The sequence below is a fragment of the Equus asinus genome, chromosome 4, assembly GCF_041296235.1.
Source record: "Equus asinus isolate D_3611 breed Donkey chromosome 4, EquAss-T2T_v2, whole genome shotgun sequence".
Classification (NCBI taxonomy): Eukaryota; Metazoa; Chordata; class Mammalia; order Perissodactyla; family Equidae; genus Equus; species Equus asinus.
This window is the reverse complement of record NC_091793.1, coordinates 40293836-40312653: the sequence shown is the minus strand read 5'-3', so window position 1 is coordinate 40312653 and position 18818 is coordinate 40293836. Positions and strand designations below refer to the sequence as shown.

The following is an 18818-nucleotide window of genomic DNA, read 5'->3' as shown; positions in this document are numbered from 1 at the left end:
ATTAAACAAGAAATAAATAGGAAAAGAATAAATTTGACTACATTTAAATCAAGAAGACAGAAATCAAGACACCATAAACAAAGCTAAATATATGAAACAAACTTGGAGAAACTGTTTATAGCAGCCAAAAAATTAGTACAAACAATATATAAATAATTCCTATAAATAAAAACAGAAAGGATAAACAATCCAAGGGAGAAATTGGCCAAGGATATAAAGAGGAAATACACCAAGAGGGAAATACAAGCGGCCAATAAACACACAAAACATCTGAAACAAATTAATAAGTAGAAAAATGCAAATTAATATAACAAGATACCATTTCCACCTATCAGAGTGCAAAAATTTTTGTTTGATAATATTAAAAGTTGGAATAAGTGTATGGAAGTGTGTATTCTCATACACTGCGAGTGAGGGCATAGCTTTTAGCCATTTTGGAGGTCTCTTCAGCAGTGTATGTTAAAATAAAATGCAATTCTAATTCTTAGGTATCTTCCCTGGAAGATCATTGTAGATGTGCACAAGGATGTTCATTGTAGCATTACTTCCAATGGTGAAAAGGTAGAAACCATCTAAATGACCACCAAGAGTGGAATGGCTAAATACACTATGCTCAATCTATAGTATCAAATATTAGGCAGTGGTTGAAAAGATTGAGATGGTTTTATAAGTATTAATATGGAAAGAGGGAAGTAGAGGAGAATAGGTTTGGGGGAAGTCAAAAGACATTTTAGTTATAAAGAGACTTAGTAATAATGTTGTAACTTTTCTTGAGATGAAAGCATTGAGGTATGTCAATTCCCTAGGATAACGTTCCCCATCCTCCATTTTGCCAATTACAGAGTTGGATGCTGTAAACAGGTACATTTAGATTCTCTGGGAGATAGGGTTGTTGTTTTAACATTTTTAGAATTGTGCAGCATTTTTTAGTTTCGATGACAAATTACAACCTCTCTCTAGAAAAAACACATAAAATGCACAGTTTTTTTTTTTAGTTCATAAACTTTATCTTTTTAGAACAGTTTTAGGTTCACAGCCAAATTGAATGGAAAGTACAGACAGTTTACCCCTGTCCTTATAAATGCACTTCCTCCCCCAGTATCCACATCCATTAGAGTGGTACATCGGTGACAATTGATGAACCCACATTGACACATCATCACTCAAAATCTATAGTTTACATCACGGTTCACTGTTGGTGTTTTGCATTCTATGGGTTTTCTCAAATGTATAATGACATGTATCCGCCATTGTAATATCATACAGATTAGTTTCACTGCTCTAAAAATCCTTTGTAAAATGCACATATTTTTTAATACAGTCTCAAAAGATTCCCAGCCTCTTGAAGCCAAACATGGCCTGAGATTCAGAGTCTAGAGGAAGGTGAGAGAGAAGAGAGGAGGGTGGATACGTTTGTATAATGACAACTTTTTCCTCCCCGTGTAGCTGGATGATCAAGACACTCATAGAGTGATACCTTGTAGTTACATCTCCACCGGTAGAAAATATAGGAGCAAAAAGAAACACCTGGAAAGAAGAAAATTGTTCCTATTTCTTTTAGCCCTTTCATGATCTATGTTGCTAAGATTTGAGGAAAATGAGACCGTGAGCACAATGAAGGGAGACCACTCCCTATCAAGAAAAGAACACACACCTTCATTCTTTCCTTTAGTCCCCCACCTGATGACAAATGTACAATGACAACATGACAATGTGAGCATTTGAAAATACACCACATGGCGATATGCGTTCTCATGGCATTCATAACCTACAGCCTCTGTGAACCACAGCAGTTCTGAGCTTCTCTGGGATATCCTTCATCATAGCACTATGATGGTTTCATGGTGCCTTTAACTAAGATGCTGATAACTGAAGTCTCCAATCAACTCTTCTAGGCTGACCTCTGCATTAAAGCAAATGGCGCTGAAAATTTTGCACTTCCCCTGCTCAAGGTGCAATCATTAGAAAATGCCCTACGAGGTTTTAGGAATATTCACAATTGTGCTGGGGTTTAACAAATCACCCCATCAAGCCAAAATGTTTGCCGGCTGGTCTGCCTGCCCTCCTATCATTCTAGACTTCAAGTTTTCCCAGCATCCAACAATATCAGGGTAGCAGGAAAGGACTTTGGAGTCAGAAAGATATCTGCCCTTATATTCAGGTCCTGTACTTCCTAACCATATAACTGTGGACAGGTTTCTTGTTCTCTTTGAGCCTCAGTTTCCTTCTCTGTAAAATGAGTACAAGAAAAACTTCTAAGCAGGGTTATTGTGAGAAGGAAGCAGGCAATTTAGGTAACAGCTGTGACATGTTAGGAGACATTCAATCAAAGTTAGCTCCATCACACACTCAAGCGCACACACACTTCTTTTCCTTACGAAGTACTCGGGACCTCACAACTATTGGGTGTTCCATTATAATTTAGCCAGATTCTGGAGGGATGGAAATAAGAGGAAGGACAAGGATTACATGACTTTCTCTGTCTAACTGTGGGGAGAGAGCAAAGGTGAGTGAGGGAAGACAATGCTGCAAATCCTGAGGAAGTGTCTCAGGACAAGAGAGCGTCATCCTCGGCCAGGACTTTATCAACTAACTCTGAGTTGCATCAGCCGTATTGCAACATGCTCAGCAAAACAGAAAAGTCCATGGTGCAGATGGCACAGGTCCCTAATTTGGGTGGCGGTGGGGGGACTCCAAGATGAAGGTGTCTATCGTTTTATAAAATCGTAGCTAGAAACCAGTGATGCCTCCTCCAACATCTTTCTCTATCCCTCTTGTCGATACTGCTGAGGTAGTCTAAGCCAGCACCAGCGGCAACATCAGATTTCTTTAAAGCTCAGGTGAGTTTCTCAAAGAACCTACGTGAGTTACTTGCACCCCACCTCCCTTCTAAATAAAAACTCAATTAAGAAAAATGATCCAGCTCCCCTCATAGATGCCTAATTCACTATGGCAGTAAGCAGACAAGGAGATGCCTTATCTGTAGATTTGGACCTTGGACAATTGTGATAATAAAGTTTTTCCCAACATTTTCCATCTTTTTAAGATGTTTCTATCTGATATTCATATGAGAAATGGAAACCAATAGAAGAGTTTACAGCCAAAGTCAGAAGAGAAAGCTAAAATTTTAAACCTGCTCTTTTCCTAGGAAACACTTACGTTTCAAGTAAGTGTAGAATTGTCCTATTGCTAGATCCCAAGACATCTGACGTTAGCAATATTCCCAAACTCACATCAAGATATGAAAAATCACCAAAATACAGCACATTATACAAGTCAAAATTTCTGTGGAATCAGAACAGAGACATTTCTGAAACTCACTGTCTCCTGTGATTCTCCTGGGCAACCACGATGTTAAAAAGATAGTCCTAAATAATTTTTCAATAAGGTAAGCAACTTGGTTTTCAGTAAGGCAAGGTTAGACCCGTTAACTTCTGCTTCTGTTTGTTTTTAAGTTTCTTTCTTTTCTTTTTAGTTTTCAGGATTTTACATCAAACTCTACTAACTTAGAATTCATTCATCCACCAAACTTTCTGATACTAAAGAGAAACTTCAAACGACAATCTCCCCTCTATTACCTAGAGATACCCCACTCCCAGGGGAATTACGTACTCACCTGGATTGTCTTAGGGCAGAGATGAACTTTGAAGGCCCTGGGAGGATTCTGAGCCCAGTCTTCCTCTCCAAATCACAGCGATTTGCTACAAATGCTCAGAATCCAATTTTGCATTGGGGTGAGTCCAGGAGACAGTGAGGCCAGGAGGAGGAGGGAGTTCTAGCAAAAGCCGTGGGTGATCACTGGCGGCCTTCTGGCCCAGCAGCAGCATCTCCTCCTTGGCTCCGTGCCTCATGGACACAGATTAGTCATTAACAATCCTTTCCCTGCTAAATGATATAAACATAGAAAGGAACCTTGGGAGAGCCTCGAAATTCCCAGGACAACTCACAGAGCCCCAGAGAAGGGAATGTGACAAGCCAAGGACCCCTGAATCTCGCCTTTTAAAACACTTCTCCTCAGGCTGCTTTTTAGGGTTCTGAGTATCCAGATTTCTGTTCACATGGTCTAAAACTGAACTGTCATCTTCCCTCCCTTTCTCCAATCTCCTTTAATAGTTCCACCACCTTCCAGGGACTGAAGTTAGAACCTCTGAGCCTTCTCGACCCTACTGTCCCCCAAGCCTCCTATATCAATAATAACAGATTCGTATGGATTCTATCCTCGGAATGTCTCTTATTTCCAACTCACCCTGTTCCTCTGCTAATTTGGGCCTACCACACCTTCCTTTTTGAAGAACAACACTGACCTCATAACTCTTTTCTCTTCTCCCCTTTTCTTTTTCTATTTTCCAAATTGCATAGCACTGTGAAGCGTGGGCTCTTTTCAGACACCTACTCATTTGTCACAACCTTGGCGAGACACTTACCCTCTCTGAGTTAGTCTTCTCATCTGTAAGATGGAGATAGAGTAACTATCTTATGTGCTGTGATGAGAATCACATGAGTAGTTAAAAATGTGTAAGGGGTTAGAAAAGTGTCTGGCATATAGCAAGCACCCAATAAATTTTAGCCATTATTATTTCTTTCCTTTATCAATTGAGCAAATATTGATTGATTGTCTCCACAATACATACCCAGCACCTTGCTAGATGCTCTCTTAATCGAAAATCCCCAGTGGGTCCCTAGTGCCTAAAAAATAAACAAAATGCTATGGCCTGACATTTAGAATCTCTTTGATCCCCCGACAATCTAGCCCTAATCTATCTTTCTAGAATTTTCTCACATTCTGAATCTTCAGAGGCCCCAACTTTTTGCCCGCCTGTGACAAGCTCTCCAGCCTCCATGCCTTTGCGCAAGCTATTCCTTTTACCTGAATCACCTTCCTTTAAGCCACCTGGTTTCAAGGCCCATCACAAATGCTGAGTTATCCCTGAAGCCAATTCTATTCCTCATCTGTCTCCACTCTGCCCATCAAAGTTATCTCATCCCTTATTTCTCTCATTGTCCCTTAATTTCTCTCACCTTGTATATTATAGTTACCTAGTTATCTCTTCTACAGGAACAAAATTTCTGGAGGACAAGCACGGTAGCAGCCTTGCCTTGTATCCATCGCTGGTCTTGGCTTAGTGCCTCTCAAAGAAAAGATATTGCATAACTATTTGTTAACTGAATCAATGAGTAAGCTGAGAAAGTAGCATGCCTGGGTACACACAAGCGTGTGTGTGTTTGCACTTATGTGCACTTATGCACACAGGCCAATGTTTCCCATTGTAGTTAGTGGAAGGCCAACACTCAAATCTGTTAGGAATGCAACATTATACTTCTCTTATTAAACAGCATCTGTAGGTCCTACAGGCTCACACTCCCTACCCCTGTAGGTTCCCAATATACTAAGGCACACCCACACACTTTATCACTAGGAAGAGGGGGAGCCCAGACTTGTAAATTCTCCCTTGCCCATTTGAAGAGTTTTTGTGATGAAACTCACCATGATCTGCAGCTCTGGGCTGGCCAAGGGACTCCTGCATGACCTCCAGACCAATTCTTCTTGGGTGGCAAGAGTCTATGTTGTGATTTCATTCTTTCCAGCAGCAGTGGAAGGAGATGGTTGAAGACATGGACTCTGGAGCCTATCATCTGGGTTCGAATCCCAGCTCTACTACCTATGAGCTGTGTGACCTTAGACCTTAGTCTTTCACTTAACATCTCTATGTCTCAGTTTCCTCATCTGTGAAATGGAAATATAATCACTACCTATTTCATGGGGTATTGTAAGGATTAAATGATTAATATATGCAAAGGGCTGATACATATAGAGTGTCTGATACACAGAAATGCTATATAAGAATTAGCTGTTATTGTTTTCTCTGGGCATTTCACACTAACTTCATATTTCCCCAAATAGACTAGATCTGAAGGATCTCAGGTGTGTCGAGAGTTAAAGGTATTGAGGAGGAAAAAAGGGAGCATTTCAGGATAAGGAAAGGCAGCAGCAAAGGCTCTGAGACAGGAGGTAGCTTGGAGAATCCTGTGAAATAAAGAGAAGCCCAGCGTTTTTCAACTAAGAGTATGGAGGAGGCACAAAGAAATAGGGATAGGATATCTGGGGCAATGGTATGCTGGGAAATGGTCAACAACCAGCTCTTGGAGAAGGGGGTACATACACACACACACACACACACACGTACACTCACATGCTTATTTAAAATTTTTCTGATATAACGTATGTGTAATACACGTTTTATAAATAATGATAAACCATATAATTTTTGTGTATTGTAAATTCCATGTAACCAATTGATCCTCACAAAATACTTTCATTGAATTTTGCTGAACTCTTGTATTGGTAGCCAATGTACGGTTGCAGTTCAATCATGATTTGACAAATGGAACTACATCCCAGTCCACTAATTCTTTTCTCAATATGTTTATTGTCAAGAAATCACACATATGAATGAATGAATGAAATAGTATTTCGAAAAAATGGCATAGCAAATATTTGCATTGCAAGTAGAAAGATAAGTACCCATTAATGGAGATTTTGATATGATATACTGTTATACTCTCATACAAGTCATATTCCTTAAATGGAACCCTCTTTCAGTTCCAACACTACATACTTTGGAAATCCACTTATTCATCAGTGACATGAATGGTTTCTTTGCTGAATCAAATAGTCGTGCGCCATATAACATTTCAGTCAATGATGGACTACATATAAGATAGTGGTCCTGTAGGATTATCTCCTTATAGCGTAGGTATATAGTCGCTATACCATCTAGGTTTGTGTAAGTGCACTCTATGATGTTTGCACAATGAGAAAACCACCTGACAATGCATTTCTCAGAACATGTCCCCGTCATTAAGCACGACGTGGCTGCGCAGTTTTCGAATACTGGAAGAACATTTCTTCAATTTTTTTGTGTGTGCTCTTCACAGGTGACGCTCCAAACATGACACACTCTTAAATTTAACCTGTATTATTAACATTTTCTCCACTGCTTAAACCAGAAGTCAGGAAACTTTTTCTCTAAAGGGCTAAAAAGTAAATATTTTAGGCTTTGTGGCCATATCTGCAAAATTGATACATCCATATCTTCTCTTTTCATAAAAAAAGGTATCATATGATATATACTGTTCTGAAGATGCTTTTCTCATTTAACGTACCAGAAATATTTCAATATTACTTAATATTTAATCATGTATATAACATAATTTAATGGTAGTATACTATTCCAATTCATAGACATATGCCCTCATTTGACCAATCCACTACTGTTAAACCTTTGACTTGTGTCCAGTTTTCCTCTATTATAAATGGTCTTGCAGTGCTCATCCTTTGTAGCTAAATCTTTGCCTATAACTATGATAATTCCTTGGCTGATTTTCTAGAGGTTGAATCACCGGGTCAGAGTGAACACATTTTTAAGACTCTACAGTAATCTGAGCAAACTGCTTTCAGAAATACTGTACCAACTTATGTTCCCCCATAGGATCCAAATCTGTCTATTTCTTGCCATTTTGCCAGCACATGGGAGCCTTGATGGTTCTTCTTTTTTCCAGAGGAACTTTCCTGTGGAATATTTGCAGTCCTCACCTACCCCTCCCAGTAGAGAAGTAACATGGGCATTCAAGCAGTGTTTTTTGACCTGTGTGATATGACTAATTAGTGGCTCATAAAATCAATTGAGTGGGTCATGGCCAGCATTTGTTTGTTTTCAATGAAATAGTATTTCGAAAAAATGGCATATCAAATATTTGCATTGCAAGTAGAAAGATAAGTACCCATTAATGGAGATTTTGTTTCACTTATATATTTGTGTGTTAATGAGACGTAGATTTCAACATAACAACTTATAAGGTCACAGTTTAGAAAATTTGAAAACCACTGGCCAGTCAGAAGATCATTGAATTGGGGACCATGAGACTTGGATTCTGGGCATAACTTGGTGAAGAAGGAAGCCAAGGAAAAAGAGAAAGAATATACATCCTGTTTACCTGGAAAAATGTTGATGGAAATGTGATAGAATTCTCAGGGGGAAAAATTAGCTACTAAAAAAAGTGTAACATAAGCCATAGTTTCATAATAGGGGGAACTATAAATTTCAGGATGTGGCAGGGAATCTGTACCTCTCTTCACATATTTTAGTCACATTATGTCTGTGGTTATAGATCCAGCTCTGCCTCTCTCCAGCCATGTTTTGGAACTTAATCAACTCACTTATTCTCTGTGAGCCTCAGTTTCCCCACCTGTAAAGTGAGAATTTCAATCAGATGATAGCCACGGTTCCTTCCACGCTGTGGTCCCAAGAGTCTGATGCAGAGATCAGCCATGTTGTGCAGATCCATTGTAGTTTCTAGCAATCCAGTAACAGGGCTGCTTCATGAGCATTAATCTGTTCAATCACACAGGGTCCCTCACTTAGAAGGCCCTATGTTGGATTTAATGCTCTGATATCATTTTTTTGAAATTCTCAATTTTTCAACAAAGATCCTTATATTTTCATTTTCCATTGAACCCCATAAATTATGTAGCTGGTCCAGTCATTAATTCAGACACCATAAAGTCTTCCGGACAGGAAAGTGGAATTCTTTTCTTTGGCATTGCTGAGAGCTGAAGCAGTGGCTCTCAACCTTGGTGGATAAAATACGAGCTGCTTAGAGGGTTTATGACATACAGCATTTCAAGAGTCTGCTGTGCACTAGAACAACACGTAAGGAAAGCTGTTTAGAACTTTTGTTCTGCCCAAGGCTTGTGTTCAATTGTTCCAGCCCCAGCTGGAATGGATTGTCCAAACTGCATTCAACTCTGGTGAAAAATAGTCTGAAAATACGACGACCCATTTAATACCATGTGCTGCTATATGGGTTAATTGGATGTGAAACATTCACAGCAGGTTCTCAATAAAAGATACAATAGAAAGATGAAGGTCTGTGCTGGGTGTGAGTGCTATATTATGTCCAACCTGCATTTAAAACCCAAAGGTTGCTAAAAAGATTATTAATAGGTGGAACAAAGGACCACATTTAGGGACCATTTCATATTTGGAAAGACCCCGATCTGTTTGGGAAATTTAACTGATAGCTCAATGGTGAGCCATCCCTCTTCAATGAAGACAAAGCTACTTATCATCAACAAAGTATATTTTAAGAGCTTTCCAGCGGTGGTGATGATGTATCTACACTATCCCTTTTGTTTGTTTCAGGGGCTGCATATAGGTCGTGACCACGGAGCAGAATCAGATATGATAAAAATCATGATGCTGGTCTCCTTAGAAATGAGTCTGAATTAGAGGAGTCAATCAGATACTTGAAACATCAGTCTTTACACATAAAACAAGCATACTTTAAGCCACTACTCAAATGTTTTGTACACCCTTTACAGAATTCCCTGATCAGACATGATCCACATGCATGTTATCTCTCCTCTGGGCCCTCAAAGCACCCCATGCTCACACCTCTCAAAGCATTTTTTTATTCTTTGTTGCAATGCTTATTTCCTTCTCTGTCTCCTTCACTAGTGTGTGAGCTCCTTGAAGGCAAGTAGTGTGGTGTTGGTGTTTTAACCTCTGCATCCCTAGTCCAAGCACAGCACCATGCCTGCTCTAAGTACTCAATAAATCTCCACAGGTAAGTAAAAGATTGAGTGGCATATGATATATAAGGATCTCCTACAAATCGATAAGAAAAGGATCAAAAACACAAAGAAAAATGGGTAAAGCATATGAAAAGCTAGCACACAGAAAAGTAAGTACAAATGACCATTAAACAGACAAAAAGACGCTGTTCAAGCTCAATCATAAAAAGAACCATAGTAAAAGACAGAAAAAGTAAAAATGGCTGTTAAACACATAAAAAAAGATATTCAAACTCAATCATTATAAGAGAAATACAAATTAAAACCACGGTGAGGTATCATTTTTCACCTTATCAGATAGGCAAAGATAAAAAGAAGTTCACTAATATATTATGCCAGTAAGGGTGAAGAAACAAGCACTTTCATGTATTGCTGGTGGGGATGTAATTTGGTAAAACCTCTAAAGAGGACATATTGCAAGTGTACATAACCTTTTACCCAGCAACTCCACTTCCAGGAATTTATGCTAAAGGATATATGCACAGATGTGTGAAATGTTTGACACAGAGCTAAATTCATCTGGTGTGCTCCAGAACTGCTATACTGATTGTTAAAGTATTGAAATTCTTGGTTATTGATTGGTAAATACTGCTGCTCTGAGCTCAACCAGTACCCTATGGCTACTCTGTCATCCAACCCCCTTCCCCAAATCCCCAGACTTTGTTGCAACCTGGCAACTCAAGAGGTAATGCCTGGTCCTGCAGGGGCCTCCAGCACTCCAGAACCACGCCTCAACGCTATGGCCAGCCTCATTCCAATTGGCCAGTGCTTGTGTTGTTAAGGATTGTTAAATATTTGGATATCACTCCTATGTTCAAGGTTATTCAGTGCAACATAGAATTCAATAGCAAAACTTGGGAAACAACATAATCAAAAACTAACATTTATTGAGAGCTTACTCTGTGCCATGCACTGTTCTAAGTACTTTACATTGATTAACATATTTAATCCTCACAACATCCCTAGGAAGGAGATACTATTGCAATTCTCATTTTACAGATGAGAAAACTGGGACAAAGAAAAGTTAAGCAAGTTGCCCAAGGTCATATAGCTAATAACTGATGGGCCAGAATTCTATGAAGTTAGCCTGGTTCCAAAGCCTGTGCTCTTAAAACTAAACTCTTAAAACAGTAGGGATTGGTGAAATCAATTAGAGTATATCCATGGAATGTAATATTATACAGCCTTAAAGAAGATGAGGAAGCTCTTTATGAACTCGTAATGGAATAGTGTCCAAGCTGAACTACTAACCGAAAAGAAAGTACAGAAAATGTGCATAGTAGTTATCCAATTTGTGGATATGCACACACACATGTATATATGTATATATACATATACATAAAATCACAAATTGGATATGTAGGATAAGTCTGGGACGATATATAAGAAACTGGTAACACTGGTTACCTGCCCTGGGGGACAAGGTGTTAGGAAAAACGTTTGCTGTATGTGCCTTGTGTGACTTTTGGATTGTATACAATGTGCATGTACTGCCTATTTTAAAAATTAAACTGCAAATTAATTTTTTAAAAAGAATGATATGATATGTGCACAAAGACTCTGAGGCAGAAAGTCAAAAGAGCTTAGAGAGAAACAGAAAGGTATGCAGCTGGTCAGAGGTGAGTGAGATTCCATCCTCCTGGTCATCAGGAATAGCTGAGCCTTTGAGCAGAGCCTTTAAAGATGGGGAGGTTGTGAGGATATTTGGAGAGTGGGGGAAGGGCATTCCAAGGGGCGGGGCAGAGGTAAGGAGATCATGACAAATTTTAACACAAAATGAGGTGAAGGTCACTGGAGGTCCGTGTGCCCTCTACAGTTTTGAGTAGACGCACAGGAAGCTATGATCTGGAGGAGGAATCCAGGCGAGGCTGTAAGGACCCCCTGAGACCAAATGCAGATTAGAATCTGCCCATTGGTGCCCATCTTAGGGAAATTCAGAGGAACAGAAACCAGAAGTGGCTGATCCTCATCCTGTCCCACATCCTGGGCTGATAAGGAGTTAAGCTGTGGAGCCATCCTCAAAGGACCAGACAAGAAACAAAGAAGTAATTGAAGGGTTGGGGGAAAATAAGGCCAAGGAAAAATGGTTCAGGAGCTGAGATTGTTGCTTCTGAAGGAGGACAATTACTGTCCCCGACTTGACAACGCATCATTGTCAGTGGGATGGTGACCAGCTGTTCTCTGCTGCCACAAAGGAGACAAAGAGGAAAAGGGCTTCAACTGCAGCATGAACAATTTAAATTAGATTCAGAGAAAATCTTTCCATCAGAAAAAAATGAAGTTGTTAAACACTGAGGGAACAGATTCTGAGGGAAGAAGATAGTGTATCACTATCCCTCTCTCTAAATCAGATCTGAGGATGCAGAAATCAACCTGGGGTCGAATCAGTCATCTTTTCTGTATCCCAGTGTCTTCATCTTAAGCTGTGGATAATAATACCAACCCTATAAAGTGTTATAAAAATTAAAAGAGATCCTGTGTGTAAAGCATTTAAAACAGAACCTAACATACAGAAAATTCTGAATAAATAGCAGCTATTCTCCTTTAGGGTAAAATAGACAGTGTTCATTAACCACAAAGGTCTTAAGTGATTCAGATGGTTACTTGGGATGATCCCTGAAGGTCTCTTTGATTCAAGTAAATTTCCAAAGTACTTCATCAGCAGTTTTATGTCCACCATTTTATAATCAATTCTAACATTTCTGGAATAAATATTAGACCATTCAACTCATCTGTTTTGGTTGTAAGGAGTTCTGGTATCAGCCATATTCCCAGAAGTCACATTTCTAACAACCTCACCCTCTGGAGTAGTGCTGTGCAGAGCACAGGTTTTCAAATATTTTGGACTGTGATCCACAGTGATAAGTGAATTTCATATCACCCCAACACAGTACAGGTATTCATGTATGTGTAACTATATTACATATTCATATATGTGTAACTGAAATAAAAGTTTGCCAAAAAATGCTTATGCTTTCTATGTGTCATCTATTCTGGTATTTTCTATTTTATTTTACTCTAATTTTTTTTAAAACACTGGTCTTGGTCCACTGGATTGATTTCATGACCCACCAATAGATTGCGACCCATAGTTTGAAAAACTTACGTAACTTCAAACTTCTGACTACACTGGGCAGCATTGGGCAAGTTCCTTAACTGCTCTGGGGTCTACTTGCTCATCTGTAAAAAGCGGATTAAATTATCTATATCTTAGTGTCTTGCAAAGTTTAATTTAGGATGCCAAGTACACTGTACCTAATATTTATTTAGTGGCCCCTCCTCAATAAAAGTTGATCATGTGACTAAAATGGCTGCCACAAAGCCCTGCACTAAAGCTGGGCGTAGGTCCCAGTCCAGAGCTTTATTTGCTGTTATTTCATAGGTATCCTCTGTAGTTGTCGTGCTTGGTTTCCCCACTCATCAGCAAACCAGAAAAGAACCTTAAGAGCAGTGTGAGGGGTGGTAGCAACGCAACGGACCAAAGCACTTCCCCCAACATCATACTTAATATTAAAGCCCGGATGAGAAGGAGTGTTCAAGAGCTGCTGAAAGAGGTAAATTATGTCCTGATCCTCCATTTAAAAGGCAGGGTAGGGGCCAGCCCTTGGCATAGTGGTTAAGTTCCAGTGATCCACTTTGGCTCCCAGGGTTTGTGGTTCCAATCCTGGCATGGACCTACACCGCTCATCAAGCCATGCTGAAGTGGTGTCCCACATACAAAAAATAGAGCAGGATCAGCACAGATGTTAGCTCAGGGACAATCTTCTTCAAGCAAAAAGAGGAAGATCAGCAACAGATGTTAGCTCAGGGCCAATCTTCGTCACCAGAAAAAAAAAAAGGCAGAGTAGAATGACATATTTTAGGAAAAACATTCTGTTCTAAGTAGGAAAAATACAAAATATAACTAAATATTTTGTTACATACCCAAGATGTGTGTTTAAAAATTAATGTGAAAGAGCTCTTTCTCCAACTAAGATAAATGAAATAAATATCACTGTTGTTTGAAATTAATTGGCAGAAAAACAGATGGGCATTTCATCCATAAACATGCATCCCACAGACCCCTCTTTAACTTGGCAGTTATAATTCCTTGCCTTGGTCCAGAAAGGACTAAATACAAACGGTTTTCAAATTTTTGCTTCTGTTTATCATGTTTATAACTTCTTGCCGTAACCAGTGAAGCCGGATATTAATGGAATGATCATTCGTGTGTGCTGTCCCTCTGCCCTCCAGTCTCCCTCTGAAAAAGCCACCACTCTATGCGGGTAGATAGATCCTGTGTATTTCCTTTTCTTTGACCCCTCCCCCTTCTTCCCCGCCCCCCCCCCCCCCCAACACCACACACTCACACACATCCCACTGAGAAGAAAGCAGAAGCTACTGGAAGATAGCCCTCTTCAAAGAAATTTTACTGGCAACCTGCAAGTAGGAGAACAGAAGTGCCTTCTGGGTGAGATAAAGAATTTTAAAGACCCTGACCGAGAGAAATTTTGTGCCAACACACTGTCCTCCGAACACAGATCAAAACAGAAATCTAATCCAAAGCATCAGTAAAAAGAAATCCAATTAAATTTAGATTTCTCCTTTTCATCAATAAAATTATTTTGTAATAAAAGTTCTTTTAAAAGTCTCTGTGTGTGTGTGTGTGTGTGTGTGTGCCTGAGCCTCTGCATTGCTAGCGTCCTAGTTGACTATTTATTTTGCCTTTGGGTTCATGTAGCATTTAGTGCTTGAGAGGGAAGATATTCCCAAGAGTGGAAAGTGGAAGAAGGCTGGTGAGAACCTCCACCACAGGCACGCCCCACTCTGCCTTGGGTAGTGGGGAGGATTTCTGAGGGAATGGCTCCAAGGGGTTTCTTGAAAGTTTGGGCTCTAGGCCTAGGGGTTCCAAACTTTGCCAAAGATTTAGGTACAGAAACCACTGAGCGGCAGGGAGGGCCCCTGCAGGCTGGGGCAATGGGCAGCCTGATGGTGAGCACTGTAGCGGTGTCCCACGGTTGGCGAAGCTTTGCCTATGTGTAAGAGCTTGACACAACACTGGAGCAGAGTCTCAGTAATGACCAAGATTTACTTTCTTGCCAGCTTGGCAGAGTGGAAAATAGGATTATTTTTTATACACTTGAGTTTCTGGCCTGAGATTTAAACCTGCTCACTCCTGCACCCGACGCCTCGGCGGCACCTTTGCAGTTGTGGCTGAAATCTTCCTCCCTGGACCATGCCGCCGATAGCCTTTGAGAGCATTGCTTCTACCACATCAGGCAGTTTTCTCCCCTCATCAAGCTCAGCCAATGAGACTTTACCCCTTGGGTACAAGCCTTCAGCTTAGTGTCTTACAAGCAGGACTGGGGCAATAGGCAAAAGGTGGGCTGAACAGCCATACCAACGTACGTTTCAGAAATAAATTCATGCTCCTACTACAAAGATTCATCATCATCCATTATTTGGGGAGGATACAAGACAAGGTGACACTTTGGGGAGACATGGCTCACTGTAGAATGATGAATTATTTCAGACATAAGATATTGCCAGCCCAGCCCCCTCTTTCCTGTCTCTAAGCAAAGGAAGGGAGTATGTCCGTATCAGATCTAGGGATCAGATATCATGGATGGAGCTGAAAAGAATGAATGCTTTGTTATTTTAACAAAGTCCATTTTCAAAACGTGGCCCCTCCCTGCTACTGTATTTATCAAAGAGAATCAGATTATCATCAGAGCAAGGCCCAGCATTATTTTATAAAGAAAGCAAGATCATTACTCACTGGGTTTTAATTACTGGCTTTAATTTTGTCTGTGCCACCTCCTTTCATTTTCTTCCTCTGAAGAAAATTCTTGGAAATTTCTCCCATCCTTTCTGATTTTATTATTCCCTATCTATGAGTACTAAATGCTTGGTTTATTAACATTTTTTAATCGATTTTAAAAATTCAGTTGTAAACACCAGTCTCTATAGATTACTTTGGTAATATCTTCTTTGTGAATCCATCACCAATGACCAAATACAACTAATTGTGGGCTTTTTTATTAATGGGTGGTTTGTTAAAGTATTCCTCTTTAGCATAATACTAAACCATCTACCTGCAAATGTGGACTTCCCTGGGGTTAACTGCTTAGTGCAGTATATTGAAAAAGCAAAGCTACTATCTACAAGGTAAAATGAGCGAAATGTGTCTAAGCGGCCACACCTGAAGTCTAAAGTTATAATCATGCCCCGAGTTCATCTTCTCCCTCCTGAAATGTAAAAGGAAGTAAGATGGAGGAGGGAATTAATGAAAATCAAACACATCTTCAGCATTAGCAGAAAAAAGAGCCTATGAATATCAATCAGACGAGTGAGCGTGTGGGGAGGGTTCAGACCCCTGGGCTTCTTCAAAAACAGAAGACCTCATCCTCAGGTACAATGTGATGTTAGAAGAATATATTACAATGTAATATTACATTGTATCCTCAGGTATAAGTCACCCTTCTAACATTTCCAAATCAGAAACCTTGATGCATGCTGTGATGAGGAAGAAGGTACAAGAATGCACAAGCCCTCCCTACTTCACCTAATTCATTCATTCACTCATGCATTCATTCAATCATTCATTTAATACATATTAATTGAACCTCTGCTCTGGGCCAGTCTCTGGGTGTACAACAGTGCACAAGACTGATGCGTTTCCTGTCTTCACGAAGCATGTTATCTAGTAAACTCCAAACCTACTTCACACAAACAGAATAAAATTAAAAAATACATATAAAAGCAAAAAACAACTGAAGAGAATTGAAGTAAATCTTAATTTAGACCTCCATGGCTGCAAATAGATGAACCAAAGAAAACTGGATAATGATCATCACGTTTCTTATGTCCTGACCTGCAGTTTTGCATATAATTACTCTAATACTTACAAAAACTTTCCAAAGTAGATCCTGTTCCCTTCTTTACAGTTGAGGAAGCTAAGGGACTGCCTAAGGCCAAGGGCTAGAAAGTTCAAGTAGTGGGATTTGAATCAGACCCATCAGCCTTCTGACACCACATTCCTTCCCTGTACAGGAACCCCTTCTCTAGGCAGAGGGCTTTCCCCAACTAAGAACCAGAATCATCTTATTAGCAAATGGAAAGAGACCTTCCTAGAGCATATTTGCTTAGCTCCTCCTAGAAATGTGTCACAAGGATTTATCATCTTTTTTTAAAGGCCATTAGAAGACTGCCTTTTGTATAAAGATCACTTCTGTTTCTTCTGAAATACTGCAGTAGATGATACCATCATTCATGTTACCCATGTTACCCGTTATGCAAGTCCACACAACTTGTTTCACTAAGTTTCTATGTTTTCTTGTGTTAGACATAGAATTCATCATGCTTCTCTTTTTGCTCTACCTTCTGGAAACTTCCAACCTTAAAATCTCTGATTTTAGTTTAATTCATTCATTTGTTCATTCAACAACACTTATGGAAAATGATGAGTTTAGTGGGATTATCTTGTCCTTGCCTCATAGAGCTTTTGATTTCCTTTTCATCTTTATTGTAACTGCTTTTCTATTATATGTTTATTATAATGTATTTTATTAAATGTGTTTTCTGGAAGTAGTCAAGACAGTATAAAGTGTAGGTGATAAATAGACACTAAAATGGCATTATTGTAAAAATGGTAGAATCTGGGATATATTGTGTCATAGGGAGTAAGAGCACAGGGCTTGGAATGTCACACTCTGGGTTTAAATGTCAGTTCTGCCTCACTTGAAGTATAAACTGAGGCAAATTATGCTTTCTGAGCCTCAGTTTCCCCATCTGTAAAACGGGATTAAGAATTCCCACACAAGATGTTTATAAAGATGAAATAAGATAATGTATACAAAGTATCTAGCACTACCTGGCACATAGTAAGTGTTTAATAGTCATTACTTAGGGTTAAAGCAGGCAAATATACAAGAAATAATTCTACCTATAACTACCCAGTAACTGATGTCAGTTGAGGTTGGTTTCCGTGGAAAATAAATGGACATTTTTAAACCTCAAAATTTAAATTAATTTTAAACTGTTTCCCTTGGTCCTCTCCCAGATTCTCGGCAGTGTTCCATCACCCTTGGTTGTTGAGCCCTCTTGTCTAATTATAAACTAAATTCTGGCTTGTTAGCAGGAAAGATTTTCTCAGGCTCTGTTCTGTAAACAATACCAGAGAAATCACAGATGCTTTGAACACTGGGAGGGCTCTCCCAGTCTGCAATTTTTTTAATCTTAAAGACCCCACAGATGACTCTGGCTTTAAAGGTAGTGTATTTGCTATCAATAGGCACAGCACCTTAAGCTTTCCTCTTCGACAGCAGGCATCACACTGTCTTGTACTTGTTCATTTCCACTTCTGCCTCACCCATAGTAAACTCCTTGATGGCTAGCACTATATCTCATTCCCCATTCATACCCTGTTCCTACCCCAGTGGCAGACAGATAGTAGGTCTCAATAAATATATGTTGAATCAATGAATGAACCAATCAATTAATGAAAAGCTACATGAGGGCAAGAACCATGTCTAATGCTTTATGCATTCTTCCATAGCCCCTATCATAATGAATGAGGGAATGAATGAATATCATTTAGCTGAGTCCATTTTAGATTCAAAGAATTTTTTTAGTAATAATTTAAACATAATTTTCTAGCTTAAGCCACAAAATAATAACTTTTTAGAATCCTGCAGTCAATTTTTAGAGAACTTTCAATGCCATGCCCAGCATTTAAGAGTTTGGACTTCTTTGTGAAATTCTCACAAAATTCTCAAACAAATCTTATTAAGTTCCCACAGTATTCTAGTGTGGGGTCTTGGTATTGCACTTTCTCTCTTAATGATGGGGGAGACTTGAGCAGAGAGGGGTGAGTGGACTCCCCCAAGATCAGACTGAGTTTAGCAAGGCCTGCAGCTAGCACTTGGGTTGTGTTGTTCCTAGAATTCTGGAAGACACGAGAGAGGCCTGCCAGGGATTCATTTGCTATGAAGACCCAGGAGACTCTTGGGAAATGACTCTTCCAAAATTGGGTTCAAGGGCAACAAGCCAGCGGAAGCTGAGGGGTGATTCTCGTATTCTATTCATGAACTGTTCGCTTTTTTAAGCGGTCTCCCTGTCACACACGAAACTCAGCCCCTTCCTGGATTTCTACACACACCCACACATAAAACCCAGCCTCACAGAGCCTTTCTTTGAGTGGGAA

At 39.6% G+C, this 18818-nt stretch overlaps 1 protein-coding gene across 2 annotated transcripts in view; it reads right to left on the bottom strand.

Annotated features, from left to right (window-relative positions):
• The window catches only part of NR1H4 (nuclear receptor subfamily 1 group H member 4), a 71353-nt gene extending 67468 nt beyond the window's left edge, over positions 1 to 3885 (bottom strand). Inside the window, exon 1 of one of the 2 annotated variants that reach the window (XM_014835067.3) lies at positions 3617 to 3885. The gene's annotated coding sequence lies outside the window, so the exon portion shown is untranslated. The remainder of the gene's footprint in view (positions 1 to 3616) is intronic. The other variant, XM_014835066.3, reaches the window with a different exon arrangement.
• Positions 3886 to 18818: the final 14933 nt, after the last annotated feature.